The sequence below is a fragment of the Bombus impatiens genome, unplaced genomic scaffold (assembly GCF_000188095.3).
Source record: "Bombus impatiens unplaced genomic scaffold, BIMP_2.2 scf_0049, whole genome shotgun sequence".
Classification (NCBI taxonomy): Eukaryota; Metazoa; Arthropoda; class Insecta; order Hymenoptera; family Apidae; genus Bombus; species Bombus impatiens.
Window position 1 is genome coordinate 1,132,817 of NT_176468.1, and position 10,747 is coordinate 1,143,563.

Below are 10,747 nucleotides of genomic sequence, written 5' to 3' on the forward strand. Positions count from 1 at the left end.
GATGCGCAACGATCTATCTAACATCGTCGTGTATGAAAATCTGTATGTATTACATACTTACGTTGACAAGCGAGGAATTAACCGACTACAGTGCGTTGTACTGTGACACAATTGAAACAATTCGAGATTACCCACGATGGCCCATATAGGTTGCAAATTGTTGCGTAATAATGCATAAGAGCCGTGAATGCGTATTTCCTGTTATTGCGCGTTTGTGCGTTAACAAAGGATGGGTAGTGTGTGGAAGGCAAGCGTTCTGTTCGAATGGCGAGCTACGTAGGCTGGGTGTATTTCAGAAATACGACCGATTTTATCTCAACTATAACCAGACATGCTGAAGTATTCGTGTAACTTATAGATAAGATCATATTACGTTAATAATTTTATTAAAATATCTCGATTTAGAATTATTGGTATGTACGATATATTTATTAAAAGTTACGTAAATACTTTTCGAGGAACTACACTTTATTAAATTTATTATAATTATTATATCGAGTATAATAATTATGTTTTGTTTCTCAGAGGTAATGGTTCTGGAGAATAATGTAAATCGAACATCGCCATCAAAATTATTATTATTTTAATGGAATATGTAATGAATAATTTAGAGGTCGATACATGCGTGTTCGGCAGATTATATTTTGCATAATTTTCTTCCATTAATGAGAAAATAATGCACGAAACACGTAGAAAATAAATATGTACTTCGAATTGAACTTTCCACGAACCTATTACGTATTTCATTGTTATTTCGTTGGGATTAAAGTTACGGATTTTCTACGTACAAAAAAACTTTTCAATATCATTTACGTGAAAATCTGTTCCTCCATCGCAATCAATCGTCGTCCCTCATCGCTCTCATTCGTTATCTATGATTAAAACACGATTTTATTCGTCCCTCTGGTAATATCTAGTGAAATGATATTTTCACGCTATTGGTCGTAGAAAATGGGAATGATATCATCTGGTGGCCGTTGCCATCCATGCAGGAAATTAAACAAGAATGCATCAGTTGTCAGAGGGAACATCAGAAGTCACTTAAAAGCAACGCTCCGTTACGCCTTCACAATAACCTGATTCAGACTGTGTCAAGGGAACGTATAAAGTCAAAGTCAGAGAGGTACATCCATGTAAGCAATAATGTCACACCTGCTGTTAATAGTGAAATGAATAGCGTCTTTACACTTAGAATCTCGACACTTTGGCTCTATATGTGTGTAAGACAGAATGTCTATCTTTGTAGATAACATACGTACGTAATAGCGAAAATGGTAAGAGTCGTAGTTGATTTCTGCTTAAGGAAAAATCTTCAAACAAAAGAATTCGGATTCTATTGTATATTTCTTTTCTTTATTTATACGACACGAAGAACATATGCGAAAGACGTCTACAAATATATTTGTGTTAGTATTTTTTATTTCGATCTTCCTTAATAGGTTTTGATAAGATGAGATTGACTATTGAATTTGAAGATCGTTTATCATGTTGTTTCGTCTGATCTTCATATAATATAACAATTTAACAGTAATATAACAGATATTTCTATTTTCTTCTATAATATGAGATTTGAAGGTACATTTTCTGTGTTTTGAAGCACTATAGATATAAGATGACTTTCACATTTTTATTTCGAATGCTACATCAACTAAATTAATAAAGTTGAATTTGGTATAAGTCCATTTCAGTTCGTCGCTATATCTGTTCATCACTATAATTTACATGTACATGTAACATGTACCATGTTTGTACATGGTTACGATAATTGCCGTAGCGATAATTTACAGACTTCTATACAAATAAACCATTTGACACATGTAAATGCTAGGGAAAGACTGGTCGATTCGCTGATCTGGCCAAAATCCAGTTTATAACGACGAGTCTTGTGTAATCCACACAAACACTTCACAGACTATATCGATCCAATTGAATATATCCATTAATTGGTATCCTATTAATTAAGTTGAAAACCATCGTAATTCTCAATATTATTCTAATTTGCTACACATTAATATTCGAATGAAACTATTTAATACTAGATATACTATCGAAAAAACCCAGCGACTTTTTAATCCTCTTTGATATCGAAGGATATATGTATAAAGATTTGTATGTATGTACATAGTTTATTGAAATTCATTAAAATTAATTGAGATAACCAAACTCGCATTGTCTGATAGTGAACCACGTATACCGAACACGAATCTCCATTAAATTAGATTTTACTAATCTCTTAAAGCCCCAATCATCATGACATGTATATACCAAGTCAATCGGAGCTGTTTGAACTCCGTAAGTGTTCCTGGAACTCGTTGCAAGTTAGATCTGGTTTAGATCCTTCGAGAGTTCAGGTTAGGCATGGATTAGATCTAGGTGGATCAATGAGACTTCAACCGAGTCAGCTCGTCGTCTTGATTGATTTTACCTAACTTTTAACAAGCCTACGTTGTTCCAGCTGGGATTAGATCAGTCTAGGTCAGTAGAACTCTTGCCGAGTAGGTATTGTAGTTGACTTTACTCCATTTCCAATGATTTCTCTAGTTGATCCTTTAACGGCGTGGCTTGGGAGAGATTCAGGAAAGTCATCGAATATAGTACTGTAAATGAAGGAACATCGTGGAAAATGGGTTTGGACGACTAAATTGTGAATCGAGTAAATCTCATTTGACGACTCAGTTTCGGCTTTCTAATACTAATTACGTTTGAGTCGATAACTGATAATTGTAATGTAAGAATTTCGTTAAATAAGCATTTCGTAATGATGTAAGTATTTAACTAGTAAATACACAACGTCTATACATACACTTATCATAGATCTATAGACTCTTCTTTAGAAAGGCCCTCAATTTCAGATCTTAAATATCCCAATCATTCGTAATGGTGTTATTAGTGTTTCTTATAAAATATTTATTTTTATGATTCTCAAAATTACGACAATTTTTCTCTTGAATAAACTGATTTCGTCTTAAAAATCCTATCAAACTAATCGATAATAGATTGGTAATATAATTCATTACGTTCGTATTTCCTATGGAAACTTGCACTATCGAATATACTTGGTCGTAGATTAGTTACGAAAACGATGCGATAATTGCAAGACACAAAAAGTACCTTAAATCAGCCACGCTTCTCGAAGCGGTTTTACCATTTTTCTTTATTTCACAGTATCTGTACGCTGTGTTACGATAGTTTCTACCATTCTCCAACAATTAAACCTTTCCACGAACAGTGAAACGATTAAACCTTTCGGTGTGTTGCACCGTGTGATAAGATAAAACTGCAGCCTTCTGTAGGTGGGTATTGGTAGTGCGTAGCGCAATAGAATCGCGATAACGGTACCGAGTCTCTTACGTGTTTTCGGTGTATGTGCCACAGTTTTGCAGTTCAACGTAATCAGTTAGAAATACACAAACTTTACGGTTGACGCTGGGCGGAAATGAAAACGAGATTACGCAGTTGTTACCGTGCTATTTCCGTAAAATTACCTTTCATAACCGTGTCTTGTGGCCTGTTGTCGTTACGAATTTTTCACATGTCAAGTGTCAACATTTTGCCGAACGGTGCCAGATTTAATATACGAAGAACGCGCTTCAAGGAGATACGCAAAAAGGTTTAGGTTATTTAACATTTCGGAGTCGAGTTAATCTTGTTAGGATCTAAAACAATTTGGAACTACGTTAGATCCTCGCGACTTTCGTCCGAGAAGTTGCATCAGCTAGAAGTTAGAAGAAGAGTAATACTTCTCTACGAGGTTACCAGTGTATATTTTAATCTTCTTCTATGTAATAAATCTTTAAAATCTAACGTATATCGAAATGTTGACAGGTATCCCTTTAAAGTCCCTATATGAGCAGGATTAAGACGTCAGTTCATTTTAGATGAGAAACCCATCTTTCTTAACTAAATCCCCTTCATTTTTCTAATTTCTTCTTTCTCGTTTTGCGAGAGATTACTCGTGCCTCAAGCTCGTGAAGCATCTTTTTTCTAAGACTGAAATTTAACGCTGTCAATTAATTTGATAAATCTGCTGTAAGTTCCTAAAGTTTCTTTGATATATCTTCCATGAGTTCCTAAAGTTTCTTTATATTTCAAACTTAATCCTTAATGGTTAACATGGCTGAAGTTTTATCCTGTTTGTATCTTATTTTGATATTATCATCCTGTAATAGTACAAAGAGTTATAATAATTTCTTTACTTTTCACCTAATATTGAATGATAATAAGGTTGTAAGGTTTAATGTTAATAGCAATTAAGGAATATCGATCGTTGAATAAGATTAATTGAAAAAGAAATATACCTACTAATACTAATTAAGTGACAAATATAATAAACAGTTTTTGCAAATAGAATCCAAATAAAGATTTATTTTGTCCTTTAAATACCATAACGAGTATGTACTCTAGCTTATATATTTTATATATTTTACATATTTTTCACGTGCATTCTCTGAGTTTTTACATATTTAGATTTCCCAAATATCAGCCGTCTCGTAATCATATACAATATTACCAATTGTAATATTTTTCTAACATTTATAGGATCATATTTATGAGCGCATGTTTTCAACACGACTTGTATGTTCTACCGGAAGTTACAAACGACGGACGATTACTCTCGGTTACTCTTGGTTTCCGTGCTTTTCTTCGACGATTATACGTCGTGTTTCGTCGTTTCGTCGCACGATTTCGTTTCTAACATACCGCAGATGGAAAATACGACGATCTAGAATACCCTTAATGGCATTATGGTATTATACAAAATAGAATTGGGTGCTTGCGGGATTTCAGAAGCCGTAACAGTTAACGATGCCTTGGGCTACTTCGAGAGAGTCAGTTGAACAAAATTTGATGGTGTGTCCGGGTTGGCGAGAGCACACACGCTCGCGGATATATTTTTCTTCGGTCGTCCCATCATTGTGGTTCACAGTCAGTTCAAGCCATCGCGGACGAACGGATTGTCGTTCACCTGTTACCGTATTATGTTCTCACACGAGTAAGCCTGCCATTGCGATCGTCAAAGGAGAAATTATCACTCCAATATGGTGGACGAGGAGAACAAGGACGAAGTGGATCAAGAGGAAGATAAGGAAGGGTGAGAATATACGTTTCTCGAATCGCGAACGATCGCGCGTTGCCTTTCTCCAGAAAATTCTACGCTTGAGATAAGCTGCACGAGAATACCTTTCCTTCGCGACCAGAGAGTTGTTAGTCCTTTACCTGACGAACCTTCAAATCTTTTAAATCTTCCGAACTTTTATAGAAAGTCGTTAAAGAATATTCGTCAGATTTATCGGATAATGCTCGAAAATAAGATTAGCCATAATGCGCGCCAAGTAGCGCAATAAGTTTTCTCTTGTTTACCTCCGTATTCTTGATAAATCGCATCTTTTATTACGCTTTCTTTTTCTTTTTGTTTGCTCGTGTTTTAAAAAAAATCGTTCGAAAGATCGATGTTTCCAGCAGACAACGATTATTCTTGGACGAGGTGTGTTCTTAGAAGCGATTATCCGATGGCGGTAATTAAGTTTCACCTGGCCAGTGTCTGAATCGAATCGAGGGGCGGAGTTTCAGCGACATATTATCTTCCGCGGCTAAATCATTTTTTATTCTTTTTCTTTATTCTTTTTTTTATAGTTCATTGTATATGTTTACAGACCCGATTCTCAATAATCAATGTTTAATCGATTCCATTGCAAAGTATACTCGGCCGAGCTTCGGGTTGTTCTCTCGCTGTTCCTTTCATTTACCGGCTTTTCTTCGGATCCTTCCATTTATCCTGTTACATTTTCTTAACGAACCTCTTCATCTTCCCAATGGAATTAAAACGTGACTCCTTCCAAAGCGTTTAGACGAACTTGAATACGAATTTCCTTAGGCAATATACCGGTGAAGTTCGCTTTTTCGCTCGTTACGCGTCAGCCAAAGGGACCGTTTCAAAACAAAAGTGGTTGGTACGAACGTTTCTCGAAAATTTTCCAAGTTTTCGACTTTCAAAGGAAACGTAGTTTCTTCGTTTTGAGGAAGAATGCCTTTTGTGTAGAAAATATTCTGTAAAATCTGTTGATTAAGATCAGGTAATTAAATAGTCCATTGATTAACTTTAAGATAGCTTTAAGATACTGGACAAAATTTATGATACGGAAAAAAGAAAAATTGTACGATGAAAAAGACGAGATGACTTAAAAGAAGATGAGTTTCGTTTGTTCTTACAAATTATTTAATGGATATACAAAATAACGACTTGGGAAATATTTATGCTTTTATCGCAAATATTCTTCACATTCACGCTGGCGTATATAAAGAGTGACTATAATTTCAAATGTTTGTAAATAGTCCATATATCTTACAATGTGTAATAATTAAACATTTCCAATATTGTGTTTGAACGTTCGTTTCACTTTCTCTTACAGAATGTATGAAGATTGAAAATTGATTTTTTTATCAAATTTAAACAATACAGTTTGGTTTGAAGAAAGCCTAAAGTAAACAAGAAATGAATTGTAAGATAATCTCGAAAAAGATTTCAAGTTAGATTTCATTTGCATACACATCAAAGCAAAATGTATAGAAAGGTTCGAGAGACAATTTGACATACACTGGGAACTTTTCAAATCGTTGAGTCCTTCACTAAGGTAATATCGCATTTGCATATCCAGTTGCACGCAGGAAACGTGAAACATGTTTTTATCTTGACCTATCTGTTGCAATATTAATTCCATTGATCTGTTTATAGAACCTTTTTCGCTTGCTGTGTTCGAAATACCTTTCACGTAAATTATTGAAGAATAATTATTCTTGTAAATTTAAATATCAGGTCCCAAACACGAAAACGGGAATTAAGCTCAATATCATAGCATTTATCTAAAAAATAATTAACTTTTCCAAAACGGGAGTCCAGCAGGAGGGAACTAAAATAATGTCAATAAACCAATTAAATCAATCAAATAATTCTGTGAATTGTGCTACAAATTCTATCAATGTTCATAGTCATTTAATATTCGTGGTAGTAAAATTCTTCACTTTTATATATGAAAGCTATGTCTTTCTTTTTCTACGAATAAATTTCAATAGGTACTTTCACTCCTAATAAATAATTATTCCTGTAAACAACTAAATTCTGTAGAACTCGTCAAATTCTTTAAAGAGATGATTCGGTTGATCGGCATCAAAATACCTTTGAGGTATTTTTATTTCACATTTATGACGACAATTCCGCTTCTCAATTGGTGATATGTGTTCTGCCATTTGCCTGCATTCGCGGTGATATCAGCAAGTCCTTGAACGCGTCAAATCGAGCTGACACAGTAAAATGCAAAAATTCCTGGTATATAGCTCGGGGCTGGTAGAAAGGTTGAGAGTCTGTGAAAATTTATTGTTCTCCAGTATAGGGCGATCCGCTTTGCGTTTACCTATGCCCTTTGATCGTCCCACATTTTTTATTCGTACATTAAAAACTCGTTGTTTGCTATCAATTTTTTGTCCTTTCGTATCTTCATGTGAAAGGTTTACTCGTATTCCTCTGTCCCTGTTGAATTCGACTCTTTGGAAACAGTTGGTACGAGAACGTACACGATAATTATACAACCGATAAACCTACAATCCTCTTATACTGTCTGTGCTTCACTGAGTCACGAAGGTATCCGAATGTTTATCGTGGAAAATTTTTATGAATATATTGCGTATGTTACGCGAAGTTCTTTGAAATATTGTCGCTCTAATGAAATACGACTGTCGTGGTTATTGGACTGCGGATTTTTATCTAAATTCGTATTACCTATTAAAAACGTAATTCGAAAAGTAGAATCTCGATAGAAGATCCTTTTACCTATTAAGTATTACGGAGGTATATAATGAAATATTTTATATGTTTTATTCCGAGGAAACCAATCTGACAATTTATATTGGAGTTGAAAGACATTTATTGTAAATATACATTTAATAACATATTAATATACGCCATAAATAGTGGTGCTAAAATATATTATATAATCAGAGCTAAAGAAGCTGTCACTAAGTATTGTGGGTTATTAATATAGCGAATAATTGATTGTTTAAAATAATTGAGTTACTCCGCAACTTCTTTATTATAAATTTCTATCGAATAAATAAATGTTCGAACAAATACGAATACACGATGCTCCTAACACGATCAATTTTTCAAGGAAGGACTCGTGAAGTTATAAATGGAAAACAGTTTAATTCTGTGGAAATAAATTCTTTTTGAATCTTAATTTTCCATATCGATTTCTCGGTCAAATTAATATCTCAATGACTCTCGTAAAATGTATGTTTGCAATAAATAATTCGTAATTATTATCACGTATTACATACGATGCTAATGAAATTACAAAATGTCTTGTATAATACACGCACGTAATATGTTGTTAAACAATTTGTGTATCTCGTTTGTTTTCATGCAAGAATAGAATGACAAAATAATAACAGTAATAATATTAGTAAAATGTTTGATACATATTATTAATGATACTATCTGTGGCGTATTTGCTGGATATTACCAAGGTGTAGAGTTCAAATGGTTTACGTTGGCTATCTCATTTGACTATACGCTGACCTTGTGTAGTTAATAATACATGTATTATAGTTAAAAACGCTTCAATACCGCGTTTATTAATCACCTTTTCGAGATATACGTACTTTTGACGTTTATTCTCTGGGGCATTACTATATACATGAATTAAAAATGATTTAAATACAGTGTCTTATGTCAAATCACATTTTTAGGTAAAAAATGAATTATACAATATAAGTACTCTTTCGAAATATTTTATTTAAAATATCTCTTTCTTAGAATTTCAAGTTCCTAATAGATCCAGGATATTTTACCTGGAATAGCTTTGAAGAACGCGCATAGATAAATTAGTATATACTTCTTCTTTGATTTCTCAATTTGCAAGGTCATTGTATACGTATATGGCACTGAAGAACTATCATTTCCTTTTTTAAGCTGTAACTATAAACATTTTCTCTTGATAATCAATCCGTTAGATATATCTTTTTCAAAAGAAAATAGGAAATAGGCTTATTACTGGAAATAAATTTTGTTCGACCATATGTGTTTGTAAAACATTTTAGCATAATTATGTAAAAGTTTTGGACAATATATGAATTAATGTGACTACTGCTTTGACCTACGACCGTGTTTAAAAGATACTGTTTTGCATTTAGAATTGGACATACCACTAGAACCGCGAAACAGTCATTTTAGAAGCTGATGAGAAGGAACAGGTACTTAAAAATGAAATTTTTTTATGAAAGTGATTTTGACGCCCTTTGGTTATTAATATTATGCATGAAGCTGGTAAATGTAACCGGCATAAATACATCGAAGAAATATGTCGGTAATTCCGTTTAATTATTCGAAGGCCGACACGATGATTATGTCGAATTGTGAGTTGGATTAGATTTCATCATACATATACGTCACTGTTAGAGGAATTGACGCACCTGTTTTTTATTGTATTATGCTATCGTAATTTCGTCGTATTATCGTATTAAGTGGGAATGCGTATTGTATCTAGAGTACAGTAGAACTAGATCTGAGAACATTAAAATAATTTATAGAGATATTCCATTCGACTTGGATACTAGATAGGAATTATTTTTAATAATAAACTAAATGTAATTGCAAGAAAGTGAACGGGGCAAATAACATACAAGGTAAATAATAAACAATATACAATACGTGTAATAAAATGGTTTAGTACATCACATTAATCTTTTATTAATGAATGCAGTGAAAAAGATTTATGAAACGCGTTTAGTACGTAAAAAATTAAACAAGTTCTTTTTAAATCAATTTACTCTTACTATTGCAATCTGCTGATTGCAAGCTCTGAATAAAAATCTACGAAACGATAACAGTAAAGTCCTCGTTTAGGTACACGTAGAAATTATGCATTATTTTGGTTCTGTTTGTAGTTCGTACTAAAAGCTCAATATCATAATATTGTTTCGTTTCAAAGTTCGAAAGTGTTTTAGGGCAAGTTGTTCATGTGTATTCATATCAAATCAAGTAATTTGAGCGTGATCGTTAGTAACGTGATCTACGAGCTTTGTTGTACCCTTCGTGGATTCTTGAGAAACTCATATCGAGTATTTCTGCCAGAGATGTTTACAAAATCGAGAATATAGATTTACTGCTGCATGGAGAGATCCTAAATCAAATCCTAACGCGTTTGTGTTTGATTACGTGTATTTGCTTAGTCTGGTTTCTGATCGATGACTAATTCTGATACATGAAACTAGCGATTAATTCATGATTGATTCAATAGCTTGTTTTCTGAAGACGAAACTTTTATTTAAAACGTTATTGTTCAATCAAAATTACGTTTATGTCAAATTGATAGATCAGTAAGTTTCTTGAATTCTGAACAATTTTCTCCTTCTTATCTTTTCTTCTTTGCCATACAAAATCTTATATATAATATACACATATAGTATGTCGAAAGAAAGCTTCTATAAGAAATCAAATAATTTTGTCATTGTGCATTATTTTTCTCAGAAATTTCAAAATATGTATTTTTCAATTTTCTATTTCGTTTCATGTTCATAAATATATTTCAAATAAATACGATTGGAAAATAACAGAGAATCGTGTTTCCTTCGTCTTAATAACTTTGTCCTTGTCGTTGAAGATGAAAAAATAACTATACATCTAAGTCAATATACACAATGAATTACGTACGACACGTGAGTCCCTTTGCACAATAATTTACCAATGCATATT